We start from the raw sequence: 17,951 nt of genomic DNA, 5'->3' as shown, positions 1-17,951 counted from the left end.
GCGCAACTTTTACTTGACTTCAGACTTTTTTTTCAATCTCTCTCTCTCTCTCTCTCTCTCTCTCTCTCTCTCTCTCTCTCTCTCTCTCTCTGTTGTTGGTTTATGATTTATATATACGTATGAAATACTCGTAGTATAAGTAAAGCCCTTACTTCTTTCAGGCAGCCTGGATACACTTGTAAATTTGGAAAGGGGTGACCCGTTCAGGTCACTTTTTCCAAAGTTTATTTTATATATTTTATCTTATTTATTTTTATTTTTATTTATTTATTTATTTACTTACTTATTTATTTATTTATTTATTTATTTATTTATTTATTTTTTTTTTAGAAATCAGGATTCCTTGGATTGCGCTTTTGAATTATCTGCCTGCTTCCAATTTCACTAACTCATTCGAGCTTTAACTATCAATAAGGGGCTTAACTTTAACTGTCAATAAGGGCTCAGCAGTTTCATTCAGAATTCAGCCCAGCTAGCGAGAGGAACCCGAGTTCGATATCTGGGAGAAAAGTACTAGCTAGTATATGATAGTCAACTGTAGTTGGTTGCCATTACCGTGGAAAAGATCAAGGATGAGACCTCTACCAGAGATTTGCCGATAAAAAGGGAACTAGCACTCCAGGAGGTTTGTGAATCCCTTGGTGGGAGGAATTCTCTCTTGAGTGGCAGAGTAGCAATTCCATTTGGGACCAATGGCTATCTATCTTTTAATCCTCAGGAGAAATAAAACCAGTAAAAATCTCCCCTTCATGTTGGGAGGAAAAATGATAAAATATCATATACAATGGCTTTACGTTCCTTGTTTGCATTCATGTTACAAAAACGCAGAGATGAAATTAAGATATTAGAGAATAGTCTTTGTGTTAAATCAGTACAGAAGCTAAATGCAAGGTATAACCATTAAAAGAAAGTTAAATGTCAGGGAGTACAGCGAAATCAAAGTGTCGCACAGAGACTTCAGAACAGAGGAGGCGAAAGTCACTGTGTCTGGTGCAGTTGACAGATGGAGACCAAAGAGTAGAAGTTGGTCTCGTTGCTTCAGGAAGTAGAAGAGTGCTGATTTTTTTGGTCCGAGGAGAGTGTGGCGGAATTTGAGAGCAGGAGGAGGAGTTGTCGTAAAGGTAGCTGAATGCAGTTTGAGAATGGAAGAGTGTGAGAGTAAGGAAACATTTTCCTGGAGATCCTGCTTCTTCTGTGTCTAGGTGAGGAGAAAGGGTGGTTGTGCTTTGTGAATCAAATGCTTGGATACTTCATAGTAAAAATGACTGTGTAACGGGGCTATAGTAGATCCACATCAGCCATGCATCTAATGTCTAGGCCAGTCCCTTACGACGCTCCTGATTGGCTGTTGATAAGCCAGTTACAGGGCTGGAAACTCTCAGTCTCTCTCGTGTCGTGAGTTCACATAGGTAGGATGTATGTTCCACCTCTCCTGAAGGGTACGTCTTTCAAAAGTATCCCTCAAGAGAGGTTGAACATTCATCCTGCCTATGTGAATTCTTGAGAGAGACTGAGAGTTTCTAGCCCTGTGATTGGCTCATCAACAGCCAATCAGGAGCGTCGTAAGGGACTGGCCTAGACATCAGATGCACGGTTAATGTGAATCTACTGTAGTTGTATAGTCACTCTTATAAGTCAATGGATGTCTCCGGGCATAAAGCTGAATTCCATCCAACCCCTTTCTGGACAACGGGTCTGTATAGTGACGTAAGACGGGCACACACCGAAACTTTCTACAGCAGAGATAGGTAGCTGAACATTTGGCCGGTTTCCCACTCCCAGACACCTGTCGTCCAGAAAGGGGTGAAATGGAAATCTCTCTCAAACACCCGGACATCCATGAACTTATATGCGTGACTGTACACAGCCTGAAGGGAATGAGAGCGGAGAATTCAGTTAAAATATTTCCTGAAAGGTGTTTATTTTCTGGAAACATAAATGAGGATGATAAACGTTTATTTCATATGTTATAACAGATTTGACATACGTGTGTATCCGATAGCTATAAATACGTTGTATTTTATTTGTTACAGAAACGCACAGTGCAGATGGAAAGATGTATATAGGTGGTCAGGAATTTCGAAATAAATCTTTGAGGTCTTTAACTTTTCAAAAGTATAATGTTTCAGTCAAATCTGTGGGATATTTTTTATTAATCTTATGACAAGATTTCCTGTTTCTTCACTGTGAATTTAGAAATCTAAAGGAAGCACCCTTCGCCTTTATCCTTCTTATGCATGTAATCAGGATGATTATATGCTTTTTCTATATTTTGATTTGGGGGAGGTGGTTCAGTCTGTCCATTGTGTTTGATTTTAATCTGGCGGATTGGACCTATTTCAGGACGGCGGCGGATATGGGAATTCGGGGAGGGGAAGCGCGCTGGGGGAGGGGGCTAAAAAATGGAAAAGGGAGGAGGAGGAGGGGGAGGAGGAAGCGGAGGAGGAGGAGGAAGGAGGAGGACATGGAAAGGATTCAGAGCAGGAGGAAATGGGAAAATGTAAAAAATGAAAACTGGTAGAGGTTAGGTTTTAAACCTTTACGATGGGGAGGGGGTGGAGGGGTTTGTGAGGGAATGGGGCGGGGTGTAGGGGGGAGAGGTTAAACCCAATTTCAGTAGGAGTGTAGACGGGAGTGGTCAGTGGTGGGGAAAGGAGGTGGAATTGAGGACAAATTGCTCAAGATGGAATCCAAGAGGTGCATAAACTTCGTCTCTCTCTCTCTCTCTCCTCTCTCTCTCTCTCTCTCTCTCTCTCATACACACACACACATATCTTCCTTCCAGTTTGTGAATTTAATGAGAGAGAGAGAGAGAGGAGAGAGAGAGAGAGAGAGAGAGAGAGAGAGAGAGGAGGTTTGTGTTAAAATGAATGTAGGCCTATACTGCTATACGTAAAATGTTGTTTGGTTAGATTTATTATCGTCACGTAGTGGAATTGTGTTTTTATATCATGATTCCAAGAAGCCAAAAGGTGTATCCAGAAAATTTGTTATGGCTCCACATTATCGCAAAAAGCTTGAAAAATATAAGGCAAAGAGAGAGAGAGAGAGAGAGAGAGAGAGAGAGAGAGAGAGAGAGAGAGAGAGAGAGTCGGAGATACTCTTAGTACCTTTAAAGCTAAATAAATACCTAAATGAGTAGGACAAATATTCCACGTTTATGTTAAGGTCCGTGAAAATCCACTGCACACGGGTAAAGATTGACACATATTCAAGATTTTAGGCCTATGTTGTAGAACAAGAAGTTAGAAATTCATATTTTCTTCGAATTTGAATTTTTTATGTGAAATGAAGTATGCATCCCTGATTTCCCGTATTCACGCTCAAATTTTAGGCCTGTGTTGTAGAATAAGAAGTTGGAAATTCATTTTTTCTTCTGAATTTGATTTTTTAGAATCTAAAATGAAGTATGCATCCCTGATTTCCCGTATTCATTGCTTCAAGGCGCCGAATACGTCACACCAGGCTGCCTGACCTCTACGGAAGAGAGTTAACTTCCCCGTCGGTGTTGACGTTGACGAAGCATTAATTATAATTAATGTTATCGTAAACTCGAAGTAGTGCCAGTTAACAAGTCCCTCATAACAGTAATGTGCTCTTCATTGTTGTGTGTTTCCCTGCAGGTGCTCGGGGGTGGGGATGGGGGTTCTGATGAGGGAAGCGGGGTGGCGTGTATCATTACCTCCCCTGCAGTATTAAGAAGATATGCGTTCGTTCTCCGCTGGTAATGGCTCCCAGAAGTGTATATATATCTCAACCTTTGGTCTGGCTTCATTTGGTCATTCCCGTTTCTGCAGAATCGCCTCCAAAGCCGTCTGTTTCTCTTGTTTGTTGATGTGGATCAGATGCGAAGAAGAGGGTTTGTCACATTAAGGCTTCCTGTCTGTTGTATTTGCCATAATGACCTTCCAGATTCTCAGTTTACTAATATTTAGATGGATTTTCCACTGGGAGCTCTGATAGCTGTCTCATTTGTTAGGGTAGTAGAGTTTTACGACGTGGAAAATAGTGTTTGTTTAATCATGATGATTTGTTACCCTAGAACTAAGTAACACACACACACACACACACACACACACACACACACACACACAACATATATATATATATATAATATAGTTATATATATATATTATTATATATATTAATAATGATATAATAATAATAATAATAATAATAATAATAATAATAAAAGGAGCCCATAAAAACGCCAAAATATAGAGAAAAAATACTATATTTCAGAGACTGCTGTCTTCATCTACCTGAAGAGAGAGACAGCAGTCTCTGAAATGTAGTATTTTTCTCTCCTATATTTTGGCGTTTTTATGAGCTCCTTTTACTAGATGGAATTCTGTTGTAACAGAACATTTTTACCAGTCATATATATATATATATCTATATATATATATATATATATATATATATATATACATATATTATATATATATATATATATATATATATACACTACACACATATATATATATATATATAAATATATATATATTATTATATATATATATATCACATACACACATATATTAAAGAATGCCTGTTTAACACTCAAACTCCAAGCCTATCGATTTGGAATGTGTCCTGTCTTCTCGTGCATCTGGTAATTAGAGAAAACGTTTTTAAAGATTCGAAAATTCCAATTACAAGTACCCAGGAATCTATGGAGCTTATGAGGAACGTTTTCATTCTTAAATTCCTAAGTACATTGATTTTGAGAATACTACCCATCGATATTTGGTGCAATTTATAATTATTATAGTTTAGAAAACCGGTGATTTTGTAATCCACTCATATTTAGTATAATATCTATTTGTTTAAGATATAAGATAAGCAAAGTCCGAGCATAAAATCCACAGATGTTCAAACCCACAGGATCTGAGCATAAAATCTACAGATTTTTAGCTGAAGTCCACAGATTTCGTACTTCAAACCCACAGATTGTTTTATAAGGGTAGAACAAATGTCAGTCTTAAAATTCACAAATTTTGAACATCCTTACCAATTCAACGAGTTTTTGTATTTCATTTTGTGATCCTTGACAGCAAGTTCCGTTTTATAGGTAAAGTTCTATCTATTCAATTGTATCATTATAATTGCGCCTGAAATTGTCTGATATTTACTGTCAACGATATGTTTAAGTTGAAGTTCTTAACTGATAATATAAATGTTTTTTGTTTCTTTTTTTCTCATTTTTTTATATAAAAGATAATATTCTGGTTATTATAAAGAAAAAAGACTCATTATCTTGTTTATATTTGCCCGCATAACTGTGTAAGACAGTAGATGATAATACAGTGTCCATAAAGTCCCAGTACCATTACGAGCAATAAATACTTGTAATGGTACTGGGACTTTATAGACACCCTGTACTTCATATACAAGATCCCATTTTGGTCTCACATTTGTATACCTCCCGTTGGCATCCTCTCTTAATTGCTGTCAGAATGATAACAAATGGGTTGTGATATTGTGAGAGGCGACTGGGCGGAGAAATCTCTTCTCTATATGTTTTTGTGTGTCCTACGCACCCACCGTCTCTCCGAGCCGGCCAAAGGGACCCGCGCCGCTAAGTGCGCTCTGGGATGGGCGATAGCGTTCGGGACTGGCGAGGCGAAGTCTTCCCAAAAGTTTTCCCGACAATGAGAAACTGTTTTCCGAACTTTGTCTCGAAAGAGTTTTCCAACAGTGGGGGAAAAATGAACAGCTGCCGACCAGAAAGACAACAGATGTAATTTTTCCAGGCTCTCTCTCTCTCTCTCTCTCTCTCTCTCTCTCTCTCTCTCTCTCTCTCTCTCTCTCTCTCTCTCTGTTGAATGACTAACCGGGACTTAATATATTTTATATATTTTCATACATCTGTGTGTGTGTGTGTGTGTGATGAATGAGTAACCGTGATTTAAAACCAAAAAAAAAAAAATTTTTTTTTTTATTTTATTTACCTTTTTTATCTCTCATTTTGTTACTCTCTCTCTCTCTCATCTCAATCTCTCCTCTCTCTCATCTCTCTCCTCTCTCTCCTAAATAAGTAATAACAATGACTATTAAAAACATTTTGTAAAATCATTTGTTTCTCTCTCAAATCATTCTCTCTCTTTGTCCTCTCTCTCTCTCTCTCTCTCTCTCTCTCTCTCTCTGTATATCTTTAATTTGGATAAGTAAAAGTAACGATAAAAATTTTCGTATATCAATCTGTTACCTCTCTCTCTCTCTCTCTCTCTCTCTCCTCTCTCTCTCTCTCTCTCTCTCTCTCCTCTCTCTCTCTCTCTCCTCTCTCTCTGCGCAAGCACCCTTAATTCAAGAGTAAGCGTTATCCAGAAAAAGAGGAGGTTATAATTAAACGCTGACCGAATTGTTTTTAATAGTGATTGTAACTCATTCAGACCGGATTCGGTTATCATTGGAGGTTAATTAATTATAGCATCATCATCATCGAACTTCCCGACTTTATTGAATTTTTTAATTGGTTTAATTGGTCAGGGATTGATTGAACACACACACACACACACACATAAATATATATATGTGTGTATGTATGTATGTATAGAGAGACAAACATCAGGTTACTCATAGATATGTGAAGTCTCATCCTCGTCATGCTCCTTGCCTTAATTTTCTGTTAGTTATTTATCATGCGCCTGATTTTATGCACATTGTAGTTTTCTTTCTTTTTTGTTCGTTTATTATTTCACATCATCTCTGATTTTTCAGATTTATCTGTTTCTAAGATATACGTTTCCAAATTTATCTTGATATCTCTGATTTTCCAGAATGAACTGGTTAAACTAAGATATATTTTTTTTAGATTTTTCTTGATATCTCTGATTTTCAGATTTATCTGTTTCTAAGATATAATTTTCCAGATTTATCTTGATATCTGATTTTCGAGATTTATTTGTTTCTAAGATTTACTTTTCCAGATTTATCTTTATTTTGGTCTATTTTTTGAGCAGGGGAGTCATGTTATGTGGAAGCGTGCTAAGCCAGTGGATAGTTTATGTAGTGTGTTACGTATATGGGACCAGATTATAATTAGTAATATATCTTCATTTAGTCCCTACATCTCATGATGGTCTGCGTTATTTTAAAAGTTTTTTCTCATTTTTCTTATCATAACTTGGGTCCATGTTGTTTCCAACTTTTATTGTTTATTTTACCCTCACTAGTTAGTCCATGTTATTTTCGACATTTTTTTCTGTAATTTCCTTATCTTTTAATTGCTATTCCATGTTCCTTCAGATTTTAAATGGAGCCTGTATCCGTTACCACGTCCTTACTTAAGATCTGTCTATGTGGGTAATTCAGAACTTGGATGATATTATACCTTTTATTGCGTCTTATCGTTGTCCTTTGTCGCTCAGACATTTAGTGGCAGACTTCTCTTTGTGTTTATGTCAGCGTGAAAGTCAGATTAAGCCGTAGCTCTTGCGGTTTCTTAACTGGTGATGTGAATCCATATTGGATTAGAACTTTTGAAGCAGTATTAAGACTGAGTAGGGAAGACCTGCATATTCCTTAAAGAGTCTCTCTCTCTCTCTCTCTCTCTCTCTCTCTCTCTCTCTCTCTCTCTCTCTCCTCTCTATGAAAGGATGGGACGTTTTCTGATTCATGGTGGCAATTTATGCAATTGCATATTATGTTTCATTAGAAGAAATCTTATGACTGTTTAATGGTATAAGCTTTAGATACGAATGGTCTCCTATCCAAGCTACTAAAGTTGTCTAAAAATGTCTTTCCATATTCTGTAATGTGAGATGGAGTAATAAAGTTTCAAAGAAGGCTTTAATGATATTGATAATATTGCCTCTACTCAGGATAATATACTGGCTCTGGTAACATTTACTATTTTTTATGTCACTGGTAATTTGCTAAATACGACAGTAAGATTGGCTAACTGGCTAATTTAAGTCATACAACGTTTCGTAGAACTATGTTGATTGTGATTTGATTTTCGCACTGGCCAGTACGTTTATACATTGTGAGGAAAATGAACAGTTTAGATCAGAGGTGGCCAAAGTCGATCGCCGTTCCTCCACAATCTTACATGAACAAACAAAAATACAAGTATGTATGTAATATATACATTCATATATATATATATATATATATATATATATATGTATATATATATATGTATATATATATATATATATATATATATATATATATATATATATATATTATATAATATACATATATATATAAAGAGGAGGGCAATTGTACTCATGTTTTATCGTATACTATGGCGCTATTTGAATTTTTCCCCCACGTAATAATATATAATTATGTAGTATGGTAGATCGTAAAAGAGTTTGTCATCAGAGTGGAAATGTGAGTCCAAATGTCTGGCCACCCCTGGTTTAGATCGAGGTACATTAGACTGAAGCCGTTCCACACATAATTGAAACAAAAAAATTAGCATTTTGTTTGTAAATTATCCATGAGTGTAAATGCGAATTGTGCCGAGTCCAAATCATTTGAAGGGCAATTTAACCAAATTCCCTCAATCTAACCACGAACTTTGAGATGTGCAGTCAATGTGAATGCTCATTCATACAGAGGCTATACACTCGTCAGCTTTTCGAGGATTGGTGTTATAGTAGATTCACAACACCCTTGCATCTAATGTATATGGTCCCTTACTTCGCTCCTGATTGGCTGTTGATAAGCCAATCACAGGGCTGGAAACTCTCAGTCTCTCTCGAGAGTTCACATAGGCAGGATGTATGTTTCACGTCTTCTGAGGGATACGTCTTTCAGGAGAGGTGGAACATGCATCCTGCCTATGTGAACTCTCCCGAGAGACTGAGAGTTTCCAGCCTGTGATTGGCTTATCAACAGCCAATCAGGAGCGTCGTAAGGGACTGGCCTAGACATTAGATGCACGGTTTATGTGAATCTACTCTAGTTACATTGTTTTAACACTTGCAGGCATCATTGTGGCTTCAGCAGATAAGAATTCCTGGGACCCTTTTATTTCCCCGAATCCACTGACGGGGAGAATTCGAGGCCTGGTCACGTCTCGACAGTTAAGGGCATTATGGGGGGTTTGGGGAGGGGGGAGGGGGGGGGGGTGGGGGGGAACTGGCTGTGGCCGGCAGGAGAAGGAAGGGAAGAATTGCGACTCAGCATCTTTGGCTGAGGGTCATTTCCTCGGCTTTTAAGGGGGGGGGGGGTGGGAGGGATCCCTCCTCGGTTCTGAGGGGGTTTACTCAGGGAAACACCAGAAGCTCGCCCCCCACCCCGCCCCTCAACCCCTACCCCTAGCTACCTAGGGTAAGAGGCTCCCGTCCGCCTGTTTTTCTCTCCTTACTCCACTGGTCGTAAAGGGAAGAAAAAAAAATAAAAAAAAAATAGAATTTTGAGGGGAAGTCCGGGAGTAATGGGATGAGGGAGGGGCATGAAAGGACACGAGGAGGAAGAGGAGAAGAGAGAAGAGAGAGAGAGAGAGAGAGAGAGAGAGAGAGAGAGGGGTCTTAAGGAGTGTTGGAAGGTGCGGGGGTATCACGAGTGCCTTTTTGAGGGTAAGGGGAGATCCAAGGAGATGACCCGGTTGGGAGAGAGAGGAGGTGGTGGGTGGGGGAGGGGGCGGGTGGGGGGGTCATCGTCCCACTTGAAGAGGCCACACGTATCTCTCTCCGAATCTGTGTGTGATGTTTTCCAATGAGGCACCAAATACTCGCCTAGCTACGTGTCTTCCATGCTGCCTCTCTCTCTCTCTCTCTCTCTCTCTCTCTCTTCTCTCTCTCTCTCTCTCTCTCTCAAAATCAAACGTTCTTAGAGAAGAGGTATTCCTGTATTATTTTTTCGGTTACTCGGGGAGTAAGCCCACAAACAAATTTGTTGTTATTGTTGTTGTTGTTGGGGGTAGGAAAGCCCTATGGAAAAGCCTTAAAAGGTCTTGAAAAGATGTTTCGCATTGGGTTAAAGATACAGGGATTTTAGGATAGGATGTTTATGGTTCATTTATCAGGATGAAAATGTAAAATATAGATAATGTGCATGTTAAACAGTACAGAACAATTATGTCTAATAAAATATAGCGTATTTAATTGGATTTTTGCTGGTGAAACAACGCGCTGTTTGACAGTAGATTGTAGCACGCGGCTCGAGTAAGCTGGAGGTCGGATCATGCCTTGTTCCTCTTCATATTTGGGAAATAGGGAAAAAATATTTGGTGAAAACGAAAAAACTAGTTTGGAAAAGGGAAAAAAAAAGTTTGAAAAAAAAATAGTTTGGGAAAAGGGGAAAAATAGTTTGGAAAAAAAAATAATTTGGGAAAAGAGGAAAAATAGAACTCTTGAATTTAAGAGTGTGCTAAAGCCAAGAGTCACTAACTTAGCCTTGGTGTAGCAAATCTCAGCTGAATAACTGCAACGTACAATCCACAACTGGAGCTGCGGCACAGATTCTGTAATAAAAAATTAATGACGTCATAACGGTGCTTTTTGCAAGTAAATGCGAATAAATACTGTACGAAGAGGATTTTGTCTCTCTCTCTCTCTCTCTCTCTCTCTCTCTCTCTCTCTCTCTCTCTCTACTTAAATCTTGGCTACGTCTATAGTATTACGTATATTTTGCTTTTTGTGTCCTTTTGGTAGAGTAGTTTTCCTATTAGGTCATAAATATATTGGTCTCTCCTTCCTATTACTTATCCGGTGTCGTTGACCCTGATAAATGTAACGCTGTGTAATGTACAATCATTCATTCACTCCTATAGTAGATTCACATCAAGCGTACATCATATGTCTGGGCCAGTCCCTTACGACGCTCCTGATTGGCTGTTGATAAGCCAATCACAGGGCTGGAAACTCTTAGTCTCTCTCGAGAGTTCACACAGGCAGGATGTATGTTCCACCTCTCCTGAGGGATACTTTTTAAAGACGTATCCCTCAGGATAGGTGTAACATACATCCACCTATGTGAACTCTCTCGAGAGACTGAGAATTTCCAGCGCTGTGATTGGCTTATCAACAGCCAATCAGGAGCGTCGTAAGGGACTGGCCTACACATCAGATGCACAGTTGATATGAGTCTACTATACTACTTTCCTAGTAATAATATTGGTGTACACTTAATACGTAGGTTATCGGTTTCATATTTGCTTGTTGTATTCAGCAATTAAAATTTTGTAAAGAATAGTCAGGAAACAGTGGGACTTTATCGAAATAATTACGGCTGAGATATTTTTCGGCGTTTTCAATCCAAGCACGAAAGATGTTGTTACTTTCTTTTATCTTTCTATTCAAAATCTATCAGTTCAGGAAATATCACGTTAAAAAAATGAATTATACAACCTTTTACCTTATATTTCCTAACATTATTAAATCTGGAAAAGTCGAACCTTTAAAACTTTTAATACTCTCTCTCTCTCTCTCTCTCTCTCTCTCTCTCTCTCTCTCTGTATATATATATATATAGATATATATATATATATATATATATATATAATATGTATGTCAGCATTTATTTCCAGTTAATGTTTTCCCGTCGTTACGGTTTCATACATACATACACACACACAAATATATATATATATATATATATATATATATATATATATATATATATACATATATATATATATACATACATACATACATACATACATACATATGAGAAATCGTCATGACGAAGAAAAATATTAACTTCTGGAAATAAATGCTGACTCTTACCATAACGGGGGTGTTCCTGTTATCGCCATCGTATGCTAATGGCTTTGTTTAGGATAGCGTTGCACACTCTGTGGGTCCCCGTTATCGTGGTTTTGAGGCTTAATGGGCTATATCCTTGCTAGAAATAAATGCCGGTTAAGATTCTTCCCATTTTCTACCCGAGCCTCCCCTCTGTATGAACTTTTTACATTTAGTGTATCAGTGTGTGTATGTGTGTGTGTGGAGAGAGAGTATGTATGCATATGTATACTACACACACACACACACACACACACACACACACACACACACACACACTCACAGATTTTATATATATATATATATATAGTATATATATATATATATATATATATATATTTGGTGCGTGAGTCACTTTGAAAAAAGCCAGTGATAATTTCCTATAAGGCTGCCGTCATCATCAGTCAAGTAAGGTAATAGTAGTACTAATCTGCCAGTTGAGAAGCAGATAAATTGGTATGCTAATAATCATGTGAAATAAATTGTGATTTAACGGCATATAATATATACTGTGCCGTTTCATTGTCGAATCTAATGTACTGTCAAAGGCTCCTGGCCTCTTATTTTTCGTATTCATTTGGCTACTTTTCCTTTTCATTGTTTTTGCCGAATGCCGATGTTTCTGTACTCCACTATTTAATTCACATCTGCCAGCTACATATCCGTCGATAGCTTTACCCAATATTAATTTTTTAGGTTTATTTATTTGATTTTGTGAATATATATGTTCCGTCGGACTTTGGTTACATTTCTTGTAGACGTAGTTCATCGCTACTTCTCAGTCGATATTTCGGGTAATTAGGATACTTCTAACTTGATTTGGAGGACTCCAGGAGTGACAATCCTCTGTATTGTGTTGGTCGTTACAGATACTTGTTTTCAAGTCAAGTGGTGAAGATTTTTATTGGCTTTTCCTGACCTGTTTTTAATTTTGAGACATCGTCTTTTTTTCAATATTCGCAGAATTTAACATAAAGCAGTTGAATTAATCGGAAAGATGGCGCCGAGCAATTAAATTAATCAGAAAGGTGGCGCCACTGGTCTATTCATAATATAAATATAATTAAATTGTGTTGTCAAGTACCTAAGAAGACGCTGCTTTAAGAATGCCTTGTATTACCTGGCGGCCACGGTTTCGGTTAATTCGTCAAAAGTCATACTCATAAAATTTAATGGAGTTAGTGACAAAACTATTAATCAAGTGTTGCCTGACAGCTGAGAATCAACGAAATAGGCAGAATAATATTAGCTTAACAGAAGTAGTGCAGAGCCGAGTCTCGGATTCATCGAGCTAACGGAGCAAGGTTAAGTACTAGTACCCTTCTCTGCCTTACTTTAGCGTAGACCCATAAGACTCATTTAAAGCTTTTAGTTGTTAAAATATTGGTAGGTCTAATGCTATGATTCTGGGAAATTTTTCGTTGAACACGGTAACCTACTCAACCTTAGGCCTAGCGGACAGTGGAAGGTGTAGTTGGTCTATCGATTGCAGTGCAGTTTCTAGGCTAAAAATGAAGCAGATCTAGGTAATAACTCCGTGTTGGGTATTTCTTTGGAAATTACAGTTTCCTATTAGTATTTGGGTTGTTTATGAAAAATTCACCTCTATTTTTGGGGGATCGACTGTAATTAACCCCCCACGGCGAAATACATTTGACGCCCTAACCCCTAGGGGCTGTCGTATTCGCGGGAACGTTTCTTGCAGTTCGTGCGGAGTTATTGCCTAGAAATATCGTCAGGAGTAGTCTTAATTTAACCGAAACTTAGCCTAGCCTAACCTCCCATTGATGATGACTTTCCCTAACACGGCAAGGGAGGGGATATTCACCTATAGCTAACCTAACTTGGCTTAGGACACTGTACCAAATTCTTCCCACCTCTCGCGTGGTTTTCCCAAGCCTACAATAAACTTATATCATCCCAACATTTTCCTACATACTGTCATGGAAATTTATTCCTGAATTTAACAGTTAATCATTTAAACACCTAAGTGTACATAATTACTGGATAAAACTTAGGCTAGACTATAGATCTAATTCAGGTAGCCGTAACCTAACCTAGCCTAGGTGAGTTGTTGATAGACAAGTTAATATAAAAAACTTGGGAATTTTTTCAGTCTCATTCCAAAATCTTCAAAAATTATCTCCTGTTTTCTTCTTGCTCTTGGGTTTCAAGTTTTTACTTCCACTCGGGTTATAACCTGAGATGATTTAAGCCAATGGGAGAGGACAAATGGGAAAGTAATCTATTACTGCCATTCTCAAAACCAGCCACTGTAGGACATCAGCCTTCTGGCAGACTGATAATGTTGTCACTTGCTACTCTCAAAATTGGTGGCATTTTCTCATGGTAAATAAACGGGAGTAGGGTAGCTGGACTTGTGTTAAGGTTTTTTTTTCTTTTTTCATAAAGAGTGTTACTGGTATATTGATGGATTTTGTATATGTATGCAAACGTTTTAGTGTGCCTGAATAAAATGACAAAGCCATAACCACTTCTAAAATGTAAAGTAAGGGTTGATTGAAAAGAAAAGGGTAGTTTGTGAATGGCAAAACTCGCTTCCTCCTTCCCCAGTGTTAATAAGGAAACTGCCCCCTTAGTTAGGTTAGGTTACTCTATATCTTTGTTTGAATTTTATATATCGCCGTAGTTGTTTAGTATCTTTGTGGATGGAGTGATCAAGAAGGCAGAGAAACGAGATTTAGATGTTATTACTGCCAATGCTGTTAGAAATGGTTGATGTTTGCAGATGATACAGTTCTGATTAAGAATAGTGAAGAGAAAATGCAGCAACTAGCACATGCTCATGAGAGGTCCCACCTGGAAAACAGTTAAATTTTGGCTGGAGACCAAAAGGCAAATATTTTTGTCCGAATTGTTATATAGGCAGTATTTAATATAAAGATATGAACCTTGGAACGTGGTTTTTGAGATAATATGCATAGGCTTCATATATCCTATTAAAGAGAGAAAATTCGTGCACAATAATGCAGGGAATTGTCTCCTCCCAGACTGGCTATTACATTTACTGTGTGATGAAAACAAGTATTCATTAGACCTCCACATTTGTCAATCTTGATTTTTTACCAATTACAGATAATTAAAACGATGTGGGGTCACAAAGAATGTGGGCGCTAATTTTTTATACAAGTATGTTAAAGCAACATCTGGGGTCCAGCAAATTCCGGTGGCCATTTGGAAATGAGGCCCTGGTATTCATAATATAAACGTTAAACCCCTATGCAACAAGTATCTATAATATTACATGGCTCACTCCATCAGAAACATCCTGTTTTTTTCTTTTTCTGGGCCATAGCGGCCAACAGTGAGCCTTTTAATTCATCAGACTGTCAAGTTTTGTAAGCTTTGATATACATAATTTGAATTAAACGTAAAGGATATGGTTCCTTTGACAATAAATTAGATTAATATAGACACACGTCTTTGATGCGGGAAATGACGTGATGAGGAGAAACATATCTTTGGTCCTGCTTCAAGGGAAAGAGGGAAACATTATTACCGGCAGAATGGTTCCTGTTAATTAAAGGGAGAATGTTTATGTAGAACTAATTCGTTTAATTTTGCAAAAGATGGTTTATAGGAGCGAAAGTTTTTTTTTTTTTTTTTTTTTTTTGCAGAGGGGCGATTGGAATTTTTTGTTGGTCATTTTTATTTTTAAGGAATTTTATACGAGTAATAATTATTCCCAGTCAAGCCTTAAGCCCATCGTGATGCCTGTCTGATTTTTTTTTTTTTTCATCTTTTTTTTGAGATTGGCGATTGGCTTTGTTTTGTTGTTGTCAGTTTTATTTTTACGAAAATTAATGCTAGTAATTATTTTTTACCGTTGAGCTTAAAGCCCATTGTGATCTCTCATCTGAACAGGGCTTTTATTTTTTATTTATTTATTTTTTGTGGAGAGGGGCGATTGGCTTTTTTTGCTGTTGTCATTTTTATTTTTAAGGAAATTAATGTGAGAAATAATTTTTCCCAATCGAGCCCAAAGCCCATCGTGATGTCTGCCGTATGAAGACATCATTTTTAACCTTCGGCTTATGCTTTGTTCGATTGAGAAGGAAATTTCTTGATCGTCATCTCTGAACCCCGACGTTCCGGTGGCATTTTCAGGAGAATGTTTTGTCGCTGAAAATAATAACTGACTGTTCCTCTCCATCTTTTCAGATTGACCTCCACGGGAGCATCTTGGATAAATCCTCTTGTGACACCGGAAGTCGTTGCGTTTCTCAAGATGTCGAGATTCTCCTCAGAAAGTCTCAGACGCTTATCGATAGGTATGACAGGTAAATATTCTCAGCATCCAACCCTCTGCCCACAAGTCCCAACCCACCTCCACCTTCTCTCCCACCTCCGTTATCTCTCCTCCTCCCGCCTCCCTTCTGTCCTCCTCCCACCTCCCTTCTTTCTTTTCCCCCTTCTCTCCCACTTCCGTTCTCTCCTCCTCCCGCCTCCCTTTTCTCCTCTTCTCGCCTCCCCTTCTCTCCCCCTCCCCCTCCCTTCTCTCCCCGTTTCGTTCTCCCCTTCCCTCACTCCTCCCCCCTCCCCGAGCGACATAACCTTTCCATCATCCCCCAAGGCATGCGAGGTATGTACACGTGTATACCCTGGGTCCATGCAGCCAGGACTCTTGAAATATCCTGAACGGTTGTGCTCGTATTTTGAATTTTGTATAGCACTTGTGGTAGATGAATTTTTTTTTATTAATGTTTTATATTGAATTCACTGTTTAAGGCATATGAACTGTAGTTTATAATTGCTCCGTGTTGTGGCATGTCAATGATTGCATGTGGTTTCCATTTCTGTCATTGATGCTTGATTTTTTAGGATAGGTAAGCAATATTACATAATATATAAATATATATAGATATATATATATATATAATATATATATATAATAATATATAATCATATATATATATACTATATATATATATATATATATATTAATGTGTGTATGTATCTACTGGTCACTCTTTACCAGATACATATGTAACTGTAAAAGCCACAATGCTCTCTTAACTTCAAGAATTCTTCGCGCTTTTTCAGATACGCTTATTACTACAAAGCATTGAGATCCAAGTGCAAGAAATAGGAAGAAATTGTGATGTCTGGTATCGAGTGGTAATCCGGGGTGATTATGGTTATCTGGGTTCATTCCCCGCTACCGGACATCATAATTTCTTCATATTGCTTGCACTTGGATCTCAAGGCTTTGTAGTGACAAGCGTATCCCCCCCCCCCAAAAAACAAAATGTAAATTCGAATTAAGAAGGCATTGTGGCTATTAAATTACACACATACACATCTATACATACTTACATATATACATATAAATACATGTATATATTATATATACACATACTGAGATTGGTGATGGCATTCAGACTTGATGAAAAAACTTATAATTTCTTAATTCATCTAGTCGGCGCATTCATGTTTGGCTTCTGTAAGTTGTCTAAGAAGTTCCGTCGATTTCTTGCCCACCTCTGGAACAGATTCTTATTGGTTTCTCTTCAATGCAGACTTGAGTTTAAGGGAAAGAAAAAAAAAAAAATTTTTTTTTTTTGCTCATCTAGCGCTATCCTGACACATAAGGAAGTTAGTGCTTTTGAAAATATGTCTCCAAGGATGAATGAAGGAAGCTCGACTAAGCAAGCCCATTATGCTTAGGGTCAGTTAAGTTCGTTTTCTTTGATGTTAATTGGATAATTATGCAGAATTGGTTTTCAGGTGGTATGGCACTAACTGCATACCATCATGAACAGGTTGTAGAACACCTCTAGATGATGAGTTCCCTTTGGGAGCTAGGTGTAGTGCTGTAGGCATTACTTAAGGATCTTTGCAGCATCTCTTCGTCCCCTAGCTGCAACCCCTTTCATTTCTTTTACTGGACCTTCGTTCATATTACCTTTCCTCTGTTCCTTACCATCCTATCCTGACAATTGATGCATAATGTAACTGCGAGGTTTTCCTCCTATTAAGCATTTCAGACCCTTTTACTCTCAATTTTCCTTTCAGCGCAGAATGACTTCATAGGTCCCAGCGCTTGGCCTTTGGCCTAAATCCTATATTCCTTCTGTTTAGAAGATTAAGAAGGAAAAAGTTGGAGAATAGTTTCATCCTTTCATCAGGAAAAAGCACGGGCACACTTAGTGCTCTCAGTGAAGCAGTTTTTGACTTAAGAGGTAACACCATCTTCCCCATTCACCCCCTCACGGGAGAAAGAGC

At 38.0% G+C, this 17,951-nt stretch overlaps 1 protein-coding gene across 1 annotated transcript in view; it reads left to right on the top strand.

Annotated features, from left to right (window-relative positions):
* Positions 1 to 17,951, top strand: part of LOC135195004 (uncharacterized) — a 40,824-nt gene that overhangs the window by 4,388 nt on the left and 18,485 nt on the right. Inside the window, 1 exon segment of the mRNA XM_064221277.1 lies at positions 15,888 to 16,006. The gene's annotated coding sequence lies outside the window, so the exon portion shown is untranslated.

This window comes from Macrobrachium nipponense, chromosome 15, assembly GCF_015104395.2.
Source record: "Macrobrachium nipponense isolate FS-2020 chromosome 15, ASM1510439v2, whole genome shotgun sequence".
NCBI classification, from domain to species: Eukaryota; Metazoa; Arthropoda; class Malacostraca; order Decapoda; family Palaemonidae; genus Macrobrachium; species Macrobrachium nipponense.
The sequence above is the reverse complement of the archived record's forward strand: the minus strand, read 5'-3'. Positions and strand labels throughout refer to the sequence as shown.